Below are 17837 nucleotides of genomic sequence, written 5' to 3'. Positions count from 1 at the left end.
GTTTAAACTGCCACATTCGTCACTATTGACATGGGTCTGTTTTAGAAGGAGGTTTAGTAGCTGGTGTCCAAAGAAGACACAAGACAGGATAGTTCCTCTTGGAAGAGGACTCTGTCAGCCATTTGATATTGAAGCATAAAGGAGCTCCAGTATTCAAATAAAGCTAAAACTTATAGCTATAAATTCATATGGTTAACAGTGCACAGTGATATACTATGTATGTGTGAAGTTGCTCAGTCGTATCCGACTCTTTGTGAGCCCACGGACTGTAGCCCGCCAGGTTCCTCTGTCCATAGGATTCTCCAGGCAAGAGAATACTGGACTGGGTTGCCATTTCCTTCTCCAGATATACTATGTATATTGACTGTCAATTTCTAATTGATGAATTTACTCAATTATTTTAGTATGTTATGTGTGAAAAGTAGATGAAATGACAATTAATAGTCATCACAGCGTAGAAAATCCTGCAGTTTTCCTACCATTAATACTATTTATGTTAAAGTAATTTACTGACATAATCCTACCTGTAATAAATTGCTTGAGTGGAATACATTTAAGTCTGCACTTCTCAATGGATACAAGGTATGGGTATTTATATATTGATATCACATAAATATAGCAAGGAGATCTAAGAATACCATGAAAAAAATGCAAGCCTAACTTATACATTTATTAATTTAAACAGAAACATGTTGTTGACTGCTGGCTTACTATTACATTCAGCCTACATCAGAGATCTTACTTGAAAAGTAAACAAAGCATGTTGAAAAAGGGAAGGGTCATGTTGTAGTGGGTAGGCACATCTCCCTTATGGATGTGTTGGACATGTCACCTTAAAGCAAAGAAAGACCATGCAAAGAATATGGCTGTCTATAATAGGTTTGCTTTCTTAAAGGATAATCTTGACCTAAAAATAATATTGATTATATAGAATTATGTTCATTCACTTTCTGTAAGGCATTATCTGCTTAAAAGGTAGGCAATTATCTGGATATATAACATTTTGATAAACTGTCAGACTCCTGTATTCTAATATGTAGTTATTAAAATATGGGCCAAAGCTCTTTAATGGTTCAAAAATTACACACCCTTTCTCCGCGTGGTCCTCTATCTCCACTTGGGCCCTATAAGGAAGATACAAACAGCACAATAATAAATGTCTAAGCAATTTCCAGTGAATGAGCAAAGCATTCTTGATAATGATTAGTCAGGAGGCTGATCTAACCATAGTGTTATCAGATAGGAGCTATAAAAATAGCACAATACAATAGATAAAAATATTTTGTTTTTATTATAATTACATATAATTTTGTTTTACACTGGGAGATTGGAGGCTATAGTCTCCAGCATTAGGGCCAATATTGTAACCACTATTTTTAGAAAGATAATTTCTGTGGATAAAGTTATTATTTTGTAATGTCAATAATAGCATATTTATATAGTCAAAGCTCTTTAAAATAAACTTTTGTCTACTACCTATAATTAATACTCGGTTCATCTCTAGAACAAAAATCTTTTCTTTTTTTTTAGTATGTAAGTCACCAGTTGTATAATATAAATATAATTAGAGATGACTCTGGAAGAGAATAAAGCTTTGTTATCTTACATATCAAAGCTACTTCATTTTATGGTTTAGCTAATGCATATTCATATGCACAAAATCTTGACAAGGTATTTTCCTTCTGTAGTGTACCATAAGTTTAGTTAAACTCTAAGTTATCTCTGATCATTTCAGATACAGAGACGTATTAGATTCTTACCTTTCTTGCAGTTGCCTAGAAGAGAATAAGTAAAAAGATTATTATGAGGAAAATTGTATAAATTTTAAAATGGCTCCCATTTCCATGTAGTATACAAATATACTTACAAATTATACATACTGCACATGACTATTATCTTAATATTTCAAAGTACAATTTACATTTTACCAATAAAAAATACGTACAGATCTCAGATATATACTTACCTATAATTATACCTGAAATTCAGTTCATGAGCTAAGAATTTGTTCATAATAATCTTGCAGGTGACTCCAGGGAGTGACAAAATTCTCTAGCTCGATGAAGTCTAGCTTCCAACCTTCTACTGAATTATTTATTCTTCTTTTCTTGTGGGTGTAGGTTTTAGGGTGGCCTTATTCAGTAGCCCCGCCCACTTTGGAAACTGGGGTGGGTACTTTCTAAGGCAACCAGAAAGGTTGCACTACCTTAACTCTTCATATTTTTGGAAATTCAGGTTGGTCAATACCAATATAGCTTCCTTTTCCTTCCCCAGAGATGACTACTGTGGCCAAGGTAATCAAAGTCTAAAATTAAAAATTCTAAAAATAATTTTACTCACCTCTTGTAAGGCTATAGAGAAAAAGGGAAAAAAGAAATAGTCATTAGTATTATTTCACTGATCACCAGCAGTGATTAACAAATGGGTATACTTATCTATAAAACTGACTGACTTAATTAAAGGACCAGTTATATTTTTTATTAAGAATATTCTAATGACTTGGAAATTATGCAGGTCAAAATTATGGCAGGGATCAACAGGACCATTTGTTTTACATATTAATATGTAAATATATTTTGAATTAAATTGTTAATTATTTACTATTTTATAAATGCTGTGAAATATTAATGTATCTAAAGGATACTTGTAATATTTAGTAATTATGATGGTAAATTGCACAGTGACTCACTGAATGTGAGCAAAACCAGTAGATTGATGAGGAGTAATTTGTAGTTTAGATAATTTTTGATACTTAGAAATTTAAAAGGGGGGAAATTTAGGAAACTACATTACCTAAAGCAGATTTTGTTTTTTTGTGTAACATTAACATTACAGTGTTTGTACCATTCTTAATGTCCTTTTTCAAAAGGACTAATTTGTGAATTAGTCACCATGAAAATGGATTCATTTGGACATCTGAAGTTTTGCTTTAAATAGGTTCACTTAAATTATGTAAGGTCATTTTACCAACATATATCACTTTTGGCCCTGAGAAAGAATTGCTCTGTATAAATGGAAAAACTGCATTAAAGATCTAGAAAAATAATGGGAAAAATACACCAAAGTAGTATCCTCCCCCTTTGCCATAATTGCTCTAAGTCCTTAAAGACTGAATTCCGCTCCTACAGTATACAAATTACAGGCTAACACAGGATATAAATGTGGCCAAGCTGGCAACAAAATGAATCACCCCAAAAATTGCTTTAATTAGGTGGCCAAGAAGTGTGTCATTTGGAGTGAGAACATCTGTTGTAGCAGTCACAATTGAGGAGGGTGGACCACATCCAGCCCTGATATTTAAGGGCAATTTATGAGAATTACTTTTAAATTAGGAAAATGATATGTTTACTTCATTGTGTTCATCAGTAGGAAGAATAATTATGCCTGGGCTTGATTAACGGAAGTCCTCATGGTTTTGGAAATTTGCCTTCTAATTATTCAGACTGAGCCATTTTGAAGAATGTGTGTTGGGCAACTTTTATTCAGACTGGGGTTGGATATTGATTAGAAGTTGAATTGTCTTTTGTATCTTCAAACTTCCCTAGGTCTATTTTCATCTTTAGGAGAAGACCCTTTTTCCCCACCACTCTCAGATCTCATAAAAAATGAACCTGGTAATGTGAATTTGTTCAATGCAATTATTCCTTAGCATTCACAGTGTGTATACTAAAAGTGGATGCAGGGAGGAAACACACACACACAAACGCTTCAGTGATGATGCAACGGTAGACACCGTGGCATATGGGTGGAGCCAAGTTTTAGAGTGTTGGGTGTGGCCAGATACCCAATCGGGTCATAAAACCTACAGCTGGAAAGCAGCCTTGGAGTCCATCCAATTTCTATCCTGTGTTTTAGAAAAGGCTCGGTTTGACTCGCCCACAGTCACATGATAAATTATTGGCAGAGTCATGGGGAAAACCTGGGTCTCTTGAGACCCAGATCAGTGTTGATAATTTCCCAACTTGCTAAGTTCAGACTGCCTATCACAGGGAACATGTTAAAGAGATAACTCTCAGGCTCAACAAAAGGCAGGGCAGATTTTAGCTAAATCATGTTACCATTACCATGATCAGGTAATGAAATGAGAAGTTAATTACATTTCAGGAAGTATCCATTTTCCTTGCCGGGAAACACTGGCTAGCTTTTGGGACTGGGTTCAAGGAGAAATGCAGACATTCTCTGTATAACCCTGTGGAGTCTTTAAATTGGGGATTCCACGAGCCTTAAGCCCTGGTCCCGTGCCCTCCTTGTCCTCCCTCCAGAGGGCGCCTCATGGTCACCATCATCCAGACCAGTCTTAAAACACCCAGAGAAGAAAAGTCTTTAGGGCGTGAGTTTTTTTTTTTTTTTTTTTAATAACTTAATTAAAAGGTTTTCTAAGCCAGGCCTCAGGTTTCGCAGAGGTGGGCATCAGGGCAGTTATAGGGCCTTTTAGGTGGAGGCCTTTGGCTTCCTTGCTCATGTCAGATAACATCTCATCCTTAAAAGAAAAAGATTCTCTGCTCCCTTTGAGCTTTACTAGCTGGAGGATCCAGATGGAAGTTCACAGCTTCAGTCCGAGTTAAGAGAAAAGTTCCCTAACTTTTGGCGAGAGTGGAGAACCTCTTTTGAATTTCATTTCTACAGTATTTTCCACGTTTCTCCTATATGCCAGCGTTTCTCCACATGCCAGAGAGCCTGCCCTCCTAGCTGTCCCTGAAACTTGGCGAGGTTTTCCATTTCAGACCAGGTTTTCCTGCCCACCCCTCTAACCTCTTCCCCAGACTGCCCGAAACAAGCTGAAGGCACTTACATTGGCATGTTGCTAGGCACGAAGTGACTGCAAGCAGCAACAAAGTCCGCGTATCCACAAAGCTGAGCATGTCTACCACTCAGACATGCAGACTCCTTGTGTCGCAGAGCCCCTGGGTCACCGGCGGAGGTATCACCTGGCGGGCGCAGGCATGCAGTCGTGGCCAGTACCTCCAACTTAGCCGAAACCTCCTGCCGCCTTGGTGCTAAAATAATAAAGCCCGGATCTGCCCTATTTATACGGCCCAAGTTTCTCCGGCCCGAGGGTGCCTCCAAAAGCGCTTCCACCAATGGGAGGGCTGGGGCTGGGGGCCCGGGCAGCCACAGCTGGGAGGAGACTGCGGGGGCGCCGAGGAGGGAGTGCAGCGGGGGGAGGGACGTGGCCACGGGGCTGGCTTCTTAAATTGGTTCCATTCTTTTTGAGGACGTGGACACTTTTGAGGCTTTCAAGGGGAAACTCTGACTCGCTGTCTGCATACCTCCGCCCTCCCCATCCCCCCTCGCCCCGGCCTTCCTCCCCGCCTCCCCCCCTCCCCGCCCTTTCCAAGTTTGGAAACACTTATGGACACGTCGGAGGGCTCTGCTGACACCGACGTGGGCAGAGTTTGCAGCTCTCGGGGGCAGCCCGGCAGCTGGAGAAGGGACGGGAGCCCAGAGATCAAAGCGGGAGCTGTCCAGCCCTGCCTACCTTGTGCCCTGCGGGCCACCGGCAGGGTGGAGGGCCCTGGGGGCAGAGGACCCGAACGGGTCCGACAGCGTGGCGCACCCGGAGGCCGCCCTCCTTCCGACCCCTCCACCCTGCCCCTCACCCCCGCCCCGCTTTTCTCCAACTCTGGGGCGTGTGTGCGCCCACTTTTTCAGAAGTAATGCTCCCTCTCTCTTCTGACTCCGGGGAAGGATGAAAGGGGGTTCCGTTTGTTGGAGGGTGGACCTGGAGTCCCGAGGAGCCCCACTGTTGAAAGGGAGAGATGCGCGCTGGTGGCAGCGGGCCTCCCGCACCGGGGAGGATGGGCTTTGCCAGCAGACCAGATCGACCAAGTCATCGGAGAAATCTTAGACCTCCTGGCCACTCTCTGCTGAGGCTGATCCTAAACCGAGGCTTTGGGGATTATCTGACCCTGCGAAGTGATTGTAACTGACCGACCTGGACTCCTCTCTCACTCGCAGCCTCTTCCTGAGGTTGCATGGAAAGTCCACCCTCTCCCTTTCAGGTTTCTAGTCTCCCCCCTCCTCTTCTCCACAGACTCCTTGTCTGGATTTACCAGCTCCATCCCAAGCCCAAACTCAAGAGTCCCCCAAACCCACCCATCCCTCTTCCCCTCTCTGCCCATTCACTGACCCCACTCTGAACAGGAAACGCCCAAGCACCTCCCAGCTCCTCTCCACACCTTGGAGAAAAACCTTAGGCCATCTAGAGGGACTTCTGATTTGAGTTTGGGATATAGGCTGTCTGCTCTGGTAACACCTCAAGCAAAGCTCCCACCAGCGTGGATGTTAGACCTCTCCCCAACACCCAACCTCCTTCACCCACCAGGGAGAGGAGGAGCTGGGACCTTGACCCTGAAGGACTGGAAGTGAGACACCGGAACTCTTGAGAATCCAGGATACTGAGTGCAGTCAACGTCAGCAGACGGCCCTTTCCCCAGCCCTTTAGAGATTCATTTCAGGCCCAGAGGAAAGGCCATTGGTCTGGGGCTGCGTCCCTGCTTGCTCAGCACCCCCAATGAGACAACCATTCTCTCCCAGAAGGTAGCACAAAAGGGGCATCTTTAGGTCAATTCTGTCTCCACCAAACAGAAATGAGTAGGCTGTAGTTCCTTTGTAATCTTTTTTCCTTTCTTTCCCCCATCTCTTCTCTCCTTCCGCCACCTCTCTCCTGTAAGGAAGAATTTCTGCCTAAGTTAACTCTATCAGCAGCTGCTATAAAATAAACTTTTCTTAAACTAGTTGCTTCCTCTAAACTTACAAAGTTAGTGGAAATAAAAGAGAAAAATCCCAAAACTAAAAAAAAAAAAAACCACCCCCAAACCTCTTATTCTAATTAAGAGCACTGATGTGGGAGATAACTTTAGAAGACATTTTGAAATTGCAGTAACTGTTTGGGAAATGTGATTATAATTTACCTTTTAGCATAACAAAATTCCCAGCAAGTTTTGGAGAATTCGAGAAATTCGAGCACACGTTTATAAACTAAAGGAAAAAATCTCTCTGCAGAGTAAACTGATAACTGGAAAAGCATTCCTGGAACCTGATGCAAATAGCTAACGCTGCCCGGCTCCCTCCCTGTTGATGTGGCAGAGTTTGAAGCTGGCAGTCGTCAGCCATTTGGTGGGAGGCCGCGGATCCAGAGGAAACAATGAGAATGGAGAAAACTGAAAGGGAATTTTTAAAGAGGGAGACATTTTTGTTCCAGCAGTTTTTTTACACATTATTTTGACCTTCTCTTTCTCGCCACTTAGTGAGGAAGATAGCTAATTAAATGTTTGTGTTATTGGAGGGGTTCTTTAATGCTTATAAATGTAAGTATTTGTAATCTAAACGGATCTGTAATCTAAATAGATGTCTGTTCACTATTTTGTGCTTCCAAATAAAGGAGAATCTTTGTGAATGAGTGGGAGTTGGGGGTGGGGGGGTGGGGGTGGAGTGGGACTGGGAAGAAAACTGACCCAAAGCCTAAACTGAGTGTCTTGGGGATGGCTGTGATGATGTGGGTGAGTGAAGGGAAGCCTAGGTGATGGGGTGGGGGGGATTGGAGGCCCAGTAGGAGGAAACAGAAGAGTAAGAGAGTAAAGCAGGGTTGAGGCAGAGAGCGGAGGAGGGGAGAGGAAGAAGAAAAGAGCTAGATAGCAAAGACCTCTGGATTTTGCCATTAGGCAGTTAACACCTGGGTTCCTGTTCCTAAATTGTTCTCCATTGAAAATAAGATGATCACTTCAGCTCCCTGCAACTCTCAGTTTACAAACCAGGCCACACCATATAGTTTGGCAAGAGGAGGGTCAAGAGACCCACTGATTTAAAAAATCCAGAGCAGACCTAGAAGGGTAGGATGCGGGGAATGGAGGCAGGTGGCAGATGCCTAATCATGGCTGATCCTGTTGTATGGCAGAAACCGACACAACATTGTACAGCAATTTTCTTACAATTAAAAAATAATTTAAAAAACATGCAAAAAAAAAAAAAAGTAAAACAGCCTGATAAGACCATGCTGTCTTATGCTTTTATTCCTTTTTTTCCTTTGATCAAGCTTCAAACTGACATTGCCTTTCAAACATTTCTGAGGATCCACTCTGTGGAAAGCACCAGTACACTGTCTTATTCTATTTCTAGGTAGGATGGTCTTTTGCTAAGAAGGTATTAGCTGATCATTAAGGTGGTAGCTGAAGAGGTTTGAGGGCTGGCTTCTCTCCATGACATTTGTTTGGAAGACATGGAGATTCCTGCCCTACATCTTATCAATTGGAACATTTGGTTATTTGCACAGGACCAGAGGAGTATTCACTGAATTATTTAGTACTGGAACCAGGCGTTGTGCTAACTGGTGGGTACAGAACACGGTCACTGCCCTCAGGGGCCATGGCATCTGTTGGAGATCAAGAGACAAGTGCAGGGACTACTGTGATGGGGAAGCACAGGGTGCTTCCAGGTGTTTATGGGAGGATTACATCGACACCTAATCTAGATTTAGGTGGTTGTTGTTCAGTTGCTCAGTCATGTCTGATTCTTTGCCACCCATGGACTGCAGCATGCCAGGCTTCCCTGTCCTTCACGATCTCCGGGAGTTTGTTCAAACTCATGTCCGTTGAGTCAGTGATGCCATCCAACCATCTCATCCATCTCGATCTTCTGTTGCCCCCTTCTCCTCCTGCCCTCAGTCTCCACCAGTGTCAGACTTAGGCGGGTGAAATCAAAGAGGGCTTCTTGGAGGATGCAAGAAGCTCAAGCCTTAAATATGAATAGGATCAGAAGAGATGAGGGAGAGACCCAGTCACAGAGGGATTAGCAAATTTGGCAGTTCTTAGGAATGGAAGCCTTTTAGCACAGTAGGTTTGTGAAGGGAGAGAGAGCAGAGCAAGGAGCTGGAAATGAGACCGGTGGATTCAGAAGGAACTAGATCAGAAAGCACCCTTTCAGCTGTGTTCTGGAGTCTGTGTTTTCTCGACTATGCTACGGATAGTGTTTGGATGATTTTAAGCAGAAAACTTGTGTAATTAGAGAGTGCTTTTAAGAAGGATGATTGTGGCTGCAGTGTAGGGAAATGAGTAGAAAGAGAACTCAGTGGAGACAAAGAAGCCAGTTACGAGGCTGCAGGTGTAGTTCTGAAGGATAACCATGGGGGCCTGGGGTCGGGCTGGTAGAGTTGGAGAGGAGCTGGCAGGCTCTGTAAACCTTTGGGAGTAGAAGAAAAAGACTGCTGTCTGGTTGTGGGTAGTGAGGGAGAAGGAGTTGGGGAGCATCAGGAGATTTCTTGCCTGAGCAACTGACTGCCTTGGAGGTACCACCCACTGAGCAGGGAAACATTTGAGGGGGAAGACTTGGAGAGAAGGAGGGGGAAGATAAAGAGGTCAAGTCTGGCTGCGTTCAGTTTTAGGTGGTTATGTCCTATCCACAATGGTGGACAGGTCTCATAGTTGGTTTAGGCCTGAAATCCAAAACCCTTGTACATGGCCTAGACTGATGAATAAGGGAGTCAGCAGATTACTGATGTCACAGGAGTGGATGAAGTCCCCCAGGTTGTACATGCAAATGGAAGTTGACATCAATAAAACCTAGGACAAAAGCTTGAAGAGCTCCAGCATGTAGGCAGCCAGCAGTAGAAGAGGAAAATCTATCCTGATGACTGAGAAGGAACATCCACACAGGATGGAAGAAAACCTTAGTGTCTCCATCACAGAAGGAAAGGAAATAGGTTGTTTGGGGGAGGAGAGAAAGAAAGGTCAAGTAAGGCTAGAAAGACAACAAATTAACAAATTGGAGATCACTGGTGTCCTTGGTGAGGGTGGTTCCAATGGAATGAAATCCCACTGAGAGAATGTGGAAGAATGAGGAAATAAACACATCTACAGTAGAATTTATGTTACATCAGGAGGATAAAAGAGTTGGGAGAGAGCTAGGGTATAGGTTAAATGTGATGTTAGGATTAATGTGGAAGGGAATTTTCTGTGTTAGAATGATACTATCAAAGCAGATGTTAAATCTTGACACAAACCTCATTTTACTTTTTTTAAAGTTTTTTAAAAAAGTTTTCTATTTATTTATTTTTTTAAAATCTATGTTAAATTTGTTGCAATATTGCTTCTGTTTTAAGGTTTGGTGTTTTGGTCTAGAGGCACATAGGATCTTAGCTCCCTGACCAGGGATTGAACCCACCCCTGCACTGAAGGGTGAAGTCTTGATCACTGGACCACTAGGGAAGTCCCCAGACCCCATTCAAAGCCTTCCATTGAAATGTTCTCCTTCCTTAGGTTTCTGACTTTGTATTCCTCCTTATCTGCTTCATGCGAAGAGTTGACTCATTGGAAAGGACTCTGATGCTGGGAGGGATTGGGGGCAGGAGGAGAAGGGGACGACAGAGGATGAGATGGCTGGATGGCATCACTGACTCGATGGACGTGAGTCTGAGTGAACTCCAGGAGTTGGTGATGGACAGGGAGGCCTGGTGTGCTGCGATTCATGGGGTCACAAAGAGTTGGACACGACTGAGCGACTGAATTGAGCTGAACTGATTGAAGCAAAGAACACCTAAGAGCTTGCGGGATTTTTTTTTTTTTTAACTTGGTAGTGAATAATCAGTTTTAGTTTTTTTTTCAGGAGATCTCTTTAAAATGTGTAGACAGAGTCAATTTATATCACAGTTTTCAAATCCCACTTTCATCTGAGGGACTCATTTGGGATTCAGTGCCCTATTTTTCATGTTTGCTGCTGCTGCTAAGTCACTTCAGTCGTGTCTGACTCTTTGCGACCCCATAGACGGCAGCCCACTAGGCTCCCCCGTCCCTGGGATTCTCCAGGCAAGAGTACTGGAGTGGGGTGCCATTGCCTTCTCCGATTTTTCACGTTTAGAAATATGAAATAATCACTTCTTTACTTAAGTACAACTCATGTTCTGGAATGCACAGATTGTGTGGATGTAGGTGTTTTGTGGCATCTTGTTATTGACTATTCCAAAACTGGTAATTCAGAGGGATATATTAGGCTAAATTAGGGTAAATTTCAGCTTTTAAGCCCACCTTTTTCTTTGAGGTGGTTTCTTATAAGCTATCAAGGAGAAATTAGGTGTTACATTTCTTCAGCTAGTTCCAAATCCATCCCTAATTTGAAGAGCACCATAATGCTGGTGCATTCCAAAAGTCCACTCTGGCTATTTGGGACTTTGGTTGTCTTGGTTTCCAGACTCAAATTTTTCAGTTCTTTTCTAGTGGCTGAAAGAAATAAGGAGACTTCAGCTTCAGTTGCAGTGGAATTCTGGGTGTTGTTAATTGATTGATTCACCTATTAAGTTGAGAAAAAGAATGATAAAGACTTAATTATATATGATACCACATTTAGAATTTATATAATTTATATTTCATTTAAAAATAGCAAATTAAGTTATTGGTATTACTGACAGACTCTTTATAGAGTCTAAACTTGATTTTGCCCTTTGGAATTCTATACTTGCATAGATAATCTTCTAGTTAATGTGACATTATAACCACCTATTATACAGTGTGATAAGTATTGTGCTAGTAATTTTACATAAATTATCTCAAACCTCCAAAAATCATTATCTAAATCTTGGTGGGGTATGTTGTATTATTCCCAAGTTTACAAGTAAAAAGAAAGGAGATTTAGGTGAAAAGATTTGTCTAAGCCTTCCCAGATATGCTAGAATGGGTCACATCCATTCTTGGGTTTGGATTCATTGCCTATTGTATGTTTTCAAAGACCTTGAAATATACATTAAAAAAATGCAAATGAATTGGAGACTATGGAACTAAATGTAAATTCCAGTTGTTTTCTTCACTGATGGTTTGCCACTTAATCCACACACTTAAAATTTTATTTGTATTAATAGGTAAGAGTGGTAATCAACGCATGAAATTTACTTGAATAATATATGAATATTTTATGTGTATATTTTGGCCACCTCACCTGATAGTAACACCTAATTACTCCTTGATAGCTTATAAAATTTTTATTTAAGTCAGACTTATGAAGGACAAAGTTATTGAAGAATAGGAATAAGCTAACTTTTAAAAATAATAAAGCCACCCAATTTTACAGTTGGAAGACAACTTAGATATCATCCAAATCATAATCATAATTATCCTGTGTGGAATCAGGACTTTTCTTTTTTAAAAATTAATATTTATTTTAATTGGAGGCAAAGTACTTTACAATTTTGTGGTGGTTTTTGCCATACATCGACATGAATCAGCCATTGGTGTACATGTCTCCCCATCCTGAAGCCCCCTCCCCGCCTTCCTCCCCACCCCATCCCTGGGGCTGTCCCAGAGCACCGGCTTTGAGTGCCCTGCTTCACGCGTCAGAATTGCACTGGCCGTCTATTTTACATATGGTAATACACATGTTTCAGTGCTGTTCTCTCAAATTAAGGGATTTGTTTTTCTACCATATTTCTAATGTCTGGCACATGTCAGTGACACAGTGGGTGTTCCCTAAGTTTTACTTGCATGAATTAACACATTTTGTAAATGAGAAAACATGCCTAGAGAGGTTATGTGGCTGGCTAGCCTGTGGTAGACCTGTAACCAGGAGTCTTCTGATTCACCGTCTCCTGCTCTTTTCTTCAGATTAAAATCACATTTAGCATTTGTCTGGAATACTTTGCAACATTTAGCCATTACAATAATCTGAACGTTACTTATTGTTTTACAGAGTATAAATTGAAGCTCAACAAAGAAAAAAATATTCTCCAGATTAGTGGTTCTCAAAGTGTGGTCCCTGGATCAATAATACTAGCATCACCTTAGAACTTGTTAGAAAAATTGCATGCCTCATCTCAGATCTACCAAATCAGAAATTTGGGCTGTGGGTTAGCAGCAGTCTGTGTTTTAATAGCCCTCCGGGTGATTTAGTATTGAGGAATGTGACTATTATGGTTAAACTTGAATTATTGTTGTTTTTCACTCGCTAACTCATGTCCCACTCTTCTGTGAACCTATGGGCTGTAGCCCACCAGGCTCCTCTGTCCATGGAATGTCCCAGTCAAGAATACTGGAGTGGGTTGCCATTTCCTTTTCCAGGGGATCTTTCCGACCCAGGGATCGAACCTGTATCTCCTGCATTGGCAGGTGGATTTTTTTTACCACTGAGCCACTAGGGAAGCCCCTAAACCTGAATTAGATAGTTCTGGCATTGTAGAGAACCGATGTGAGTATGACAGGAGAGTCAAGTGGGAAAGTCCAGTTAAGGAAAGCGGAAGTTGCTCAATCGTGTCCGACTTTTTGCGACCCCATGGACTATACAGTCCATGGATTTCTCCAGGCCAGAATACTGAAGTGGGTAGCCTTTCCCTTCTCCAGGGGGATCTTCCCAACCCAGAATCAAACTGGGGTCTCCTGCATTGTAGGCAGATTCCAAAGAGCTTCCACCACATCCTTTTTTAAAAAATAATTGATTTATTTTAATTGGACGCTAATTACTTTACGACTTCCTTGGTGGCTCAGAAGGTAAAGCGTCTGCCTACAATGCGGGAGACCTGGGTTCAATCCCTAGGTTGGGAAGATCTCCTGTAGAAGGAAATGACAACCCACTCCAGTATTCTTGCCTGGAAAATCCCATGGATGGAGGAGCCTTGTGGGCTCCAGTCCATAGGATTACAAAGAGTCGGACATGACTGAGCGACTGCACTCACTCAATTACTTTACAATACTGTAGTGGTTTTTGCCATACATGCACATGAATCAGCCACGGGTGTACATGTGTCCCCATCCTGAACCCCTCTCCCACCTCCCTCCCCATCCCATCCCTCAGGGTCATCCCAGTGCACCCGCCCTGAGCGCCCTGTCTCATGCATCAAACCTGGACTAGCGATCTGTTTCACATATGATAATATACATGTTTCAGTGCTATTCTCTCAAATCATCCCACCCTCGCCTTCTCTCACAGAGTTCAAAAGTCTGTTCTTCACAATTGTGTCTCTCTTGCTGTCTCGCATATAGTCATTGTTATCATCTTTCTAAATTCCATATATACGCATTATTATACTGTATTCCACCACATCCATTTTTGCTCTCTAATATATCTGTTGACAGTGCATCTTTTCTTGATTCTCCTTGGTTCAAGAGGATGGGTATCTGAAAGGCTATTTAGTTCAGTTCAGTTCAGTTGCTCAGTCGTGTCCGACTCTTTGCGACCCCATGAATCGCAGCACACCAGGCCTCCCTGTTCATCACCAACTCCCGGAGTTCACTCAAACTCACGTCCATCGAGTCAGTGATGCCATCCAGCCATCTCATCCTCTGTTGTCCCCTTCTCCTCCTGCCCCCAATCCCTCCCAGCATCAGAGTCTTTTCCAATGAGTCAACTCTTCGCATGCGGTGGCCAAATTACTGGAGTTTCAGCTTTAGCATCATTCCTTCCAAAGAAATCCCAGGGCTGATCTCCTTCAGAATGGACTGGTTGGATCTCCTTGCAGTCCAAGGGACTCTCAAGAGTCTTCTCCAACACCACAGTTCAAAAGCACCAATTCTTTGGTGCTCAGCTTTCTTGACAGTCCAACTCTCACATCCATACATGACTACTGGAAAAACCATAGCCTTAACTAGATGGACCTTAGCTGGCAAAGTAATGTCTCTGCTTTTTAATACACTGTCTAGGTTGGTCAAAGGCTATTAACTGTTCTTTATTCACAATACTGTTAACATCAAAGGAATACTGTGTTTAGCCTTTTTTTTCCTGCTCCAAACTTTATTTAAGGCTCTTTGGGCAACATAGCATTTACAGTGGAAAAATTTGTGCTAAAGGATATATTACCTTAACTCAAAAAACCTGAGTGTGATTGGCCTAATGGTTAGAACATGAAGTTCTCGGTTGTAACATCAGTTCATCTCTGGACCAAGTAACTTCTCCTGTTATAGTACCTTGGAATTCACCACGCTGTGCACCTGGGGTGTAATTCCTTGGGTAATTAAATAGCTCAGGTGAGACAGGAAAGATTCATGGTTTATTGCAAATCCATTACTCATTCTAGAAATCCCTCCCCCCTCCCCAACCCAGACGAAGCCCAGGTGATGTTTTGAAATGTTTTATTTCTATATTGACATCATAGACATATGCTTCTATTCCCTCTTTCTCATGTCATGCTTTGATACTTCAGTTAAAATGGCACTCCACAGCCTTGAAAAATGGACTTTCCTTCTGAAGCACCCAAGAGAGTATCTAAGAGGATAGATCTTCCTATTCAGAATGTGCAATATATTGAGCTAAAACAATCCCAGAAGTCATTGTTTTTGCCTGTGAGTCCCTGCTGGGTTTTCTGACAGGTTCCTTATTTTACAGCTGTAGCCATCTAGGCACAACTGCAAAGCCAGTCCTGTCCAGACTCTGGAAACAGGCCCTGTCCCTGCACATGATGAATTGAAGAAGCTCCATTTCTGGCATTTTCTAACTACCATTCATTGGATTGGACTCGGTGGCACTCTTCTTTTGGCTGAGCTTCATGCATCTGAAACCCAGTCTCCATGGTAAGCCCATTCTGAGAACTCTTTTTATCTTGTGCCCCTGATTTATCTGTGTCCTCTGTAATTGGCTTTATTCACTCCATTCACTCATTGGTGCATTCAATCACTCAAGAAACCCGTTGTCTACACTTGGGAAGGCCATGTACACACTGCTGTATTCAAAATGGATAGTCAGTAAGGATCTATTGTATAGCATATGGAACCCTACTCAATGTTACGTGCCAGCCTGGATGGGAGTGGGGTTTGGGGGAGATTGTGTATGAATATATATACACATATACCTATATATGTGTACCTTCACTGTTCACCTGAGACTACCACACATTGTTAATCAGCTATACCCCAATACAAACTAAAAAGTTTAAAGTTTGAAATAAGAAAAAAAAAAAGTCTCTAAAAAAAGAAAACCAAACGTATTTTCTAGGCAAGATGCAATGTTGGAAACTGGGCTTGGGCTAGGATCTTGGCAACTGGACTTTTCCGACACCCTGGAGACAGGAGTCTTGCCCCTGAACTTCAGAGCCATCTCCACGTTCATGTCTGTTACTGTGGCAAACCTGCTTGCCTGGCTCTGCTTGCTCGGGGCTCTCTACTTTAGCGCCTGTTGCAACACCTGCGTTCCTTCCCCTCACTGTTGGCTTGCCTGGCTGGGCCCGGCACATCCTAGTTATCTCTGTGCTTTCCTGCCTTCTAGCCTCAGCTATTGGAGAAGGCAGTGGCACCCCACTCCAGTACTCTTGCCTGGAAAATCCCATGGACAGAGGAGCCTGGTAGGCTGCAGTCCATGGGGTCGCTAAGAGTCGGACACGACTGAGCAACTTCACTTTCACTTTTCACTTTCATGCATTGGAGAAGGAAATGGTGACCCACTGTAGCATTCTTGCCTGGAGAATCCCAAGGACTGAGGAGCCTGGTGGGCTGCCGTCTATGGGGTCGCATAGATTCAGACACGACTGAAGCGACGCAGCAGCAGCAGCAGCAGCAGCAGCAGCAGCAGCAGCAGCAGCAGCTTCAGCTATTGCCTGCTGCTGAGCCCACTGCTGTCATGCCTGCTCCCAGTCTCCGCTTTTCTCTTAGAATCTCTGTCTGAGAGGAGAGGATGGGTTTTACCAACCGCATCTTGTTTTGGATCGCATCTTCAATAATCAGTGATAGAGTTTCAGTTATGTGCTCGGTGCAGATACAGGGATAAAGGGATAAGCTGTAGGTGCCAGTCTCAGGAAACATCACAAATAGAGTGGATCCTCCCCAGTTGTGAGGGGAAGGAGATATTTCCGTTGAGGTATTTAAGGTTTTAGGGGGACAGTAAGGTTAAAGGCAAGCCATCATAAACCTTAGTATCATCTCTAAAACATCAAGATAGCATGCTAAATGAAGAGAGTATCAGCGACATTTTTCACGTCTTAAATTACTAGTAAGGGTTATGATACAGTTGCTTTCTGTTTACCATCTCTTGCTCAACAGAAATTTCTCAGGGTCTTTCTCCTCTGCCATTTCAATGAAATACCCATAAATTTGCTTTGCTGAAGATAATATGCATATGAAAGGATATTTCCCACCCCCTGCTGCTGCTGCTAAGTCACTTCAGTCATGTCCGACTCTGTGTGACCCCATAGATGGCAGCCCACCAGGCTCCCCCGTCCCTGGGATTTTCCAGGCAATTGCCATGTCCTTCTCTAATGCATGAAAGTGAAAAGTGAAAGTGAAGTCACTCAGTCGTGTCCGACTCAGCGACCCCATGGACTGCAGCCTACCAAGCTCATCCGTCCATGGGATTTTCCAGGCAAGAGTACTGGAGTGGGGTGCCATTGCCTTCTCCATAGCAAGGTCTAAGGGGGGCGATAAAGAGGATCAAAGAGCATGAAGTAACTGATTCTCCTTGGGAAGTTTGAGTAGGGAAAGGGAATGTGGGCACTGACTCTTAGAGAAATTGATCAGGCGGAAAAAGGAAGGAAAACCCTTTCCTGGGAGATAGTATAAGATGTGTAGAGGTAAGTGACATTTATCATAATTTGTACTTAAAAGTGATTAATGTCATAACAATTAACAAGGTGTGGAGTGTGCTATTGGTACCTAGTAGATAGAGGCCAAGGAGACTGTTAAATCTCCTACAGTACATAGGACAGATTCCATAACACATAAGCATCCACTGTAAATCATCATGGTCTCTTCTCCATAAGGGGAGTCCCATGAGAGCTGGGACCTAGCCTGTCTTATTCACCCCTGTGACTACAGGACCTCGCATGATTTGAGGCAGAGTTGGTAATCCTTTAAATTTATTGAGTGAATGGAGGCACGAAAGAGAAGAGAGAACATCTGGGGAGGGAAACTACATCTTCAGAGTTAGAAGCTTGGGTAGAG

The 17837-nt window shown here is 42.7% G+C and overlaps 1 protein-coding gene and 1 long non-coding RNA gene across 3 annotated transcripts in view; one reads left to right on the top strand and one right to left on the bottom strand.

Annotated features, from left to right (window-relative positions):
* COL1A2 (collagen type I alpha 2 chain) overlaps positions 1-5289 on the bottom strand; it is a 37196-nt gene extending 31907 nt beyond the window's left edge. Inside the window, exons 1-2 of one of the 2 annotated variants that reach the window (XM_069587426.1) lie at positions 4793-5289; positions 1089-1160 (exon numbers count right to left, since the gene is read on the bottom strand). The gene's annotated coding sequence lies outside the window, so the exon portion shown is untranslated. Of the gene's footprint in view, positions 1-1088; positions 1161-1760; positions 2191-4792 lie in introns of those variants that run through there. The other variant, XM_069587427.1, reaches the window with a different exon arrangement.
* Positions 1-17837, top strand: part of LOC138439140 (uncharacterized) — a 299286-nt gene that overhangs the window by 21016 nt on the left and 260433 nt on the right. The window contains exon 2 of the long non-coding RNA XR_011256586.1: positions 15295-15479. This is a non-coding gene — a long non-coding RNA (uncharacterized lncRNA). The remainder of the gene's footprint in view (positions 1-15294; positions 15480-17837) is intronic.

The sequence above is a fragment of the Ovis canadensis genome, chromosome 4, assembly GCF_042477335.2.
Source record: "Ovis canadensis isolate MfBH-ARS-UI-01 breed Bighorn chromosome 4, ARS-UI_OviCan_v2, whole genome shotgun sequence".
Lineage (NCBI taxonomy): Eukaryota > Metazoa > Chordata > Mammalia > Artiodactyla > Bovidae > Ovis > Ovis canadensis.
Note: the sequence above shows the minus strand (reverse complement) of the source record. Positions and strands in the feature narration are given on the sequence as shown.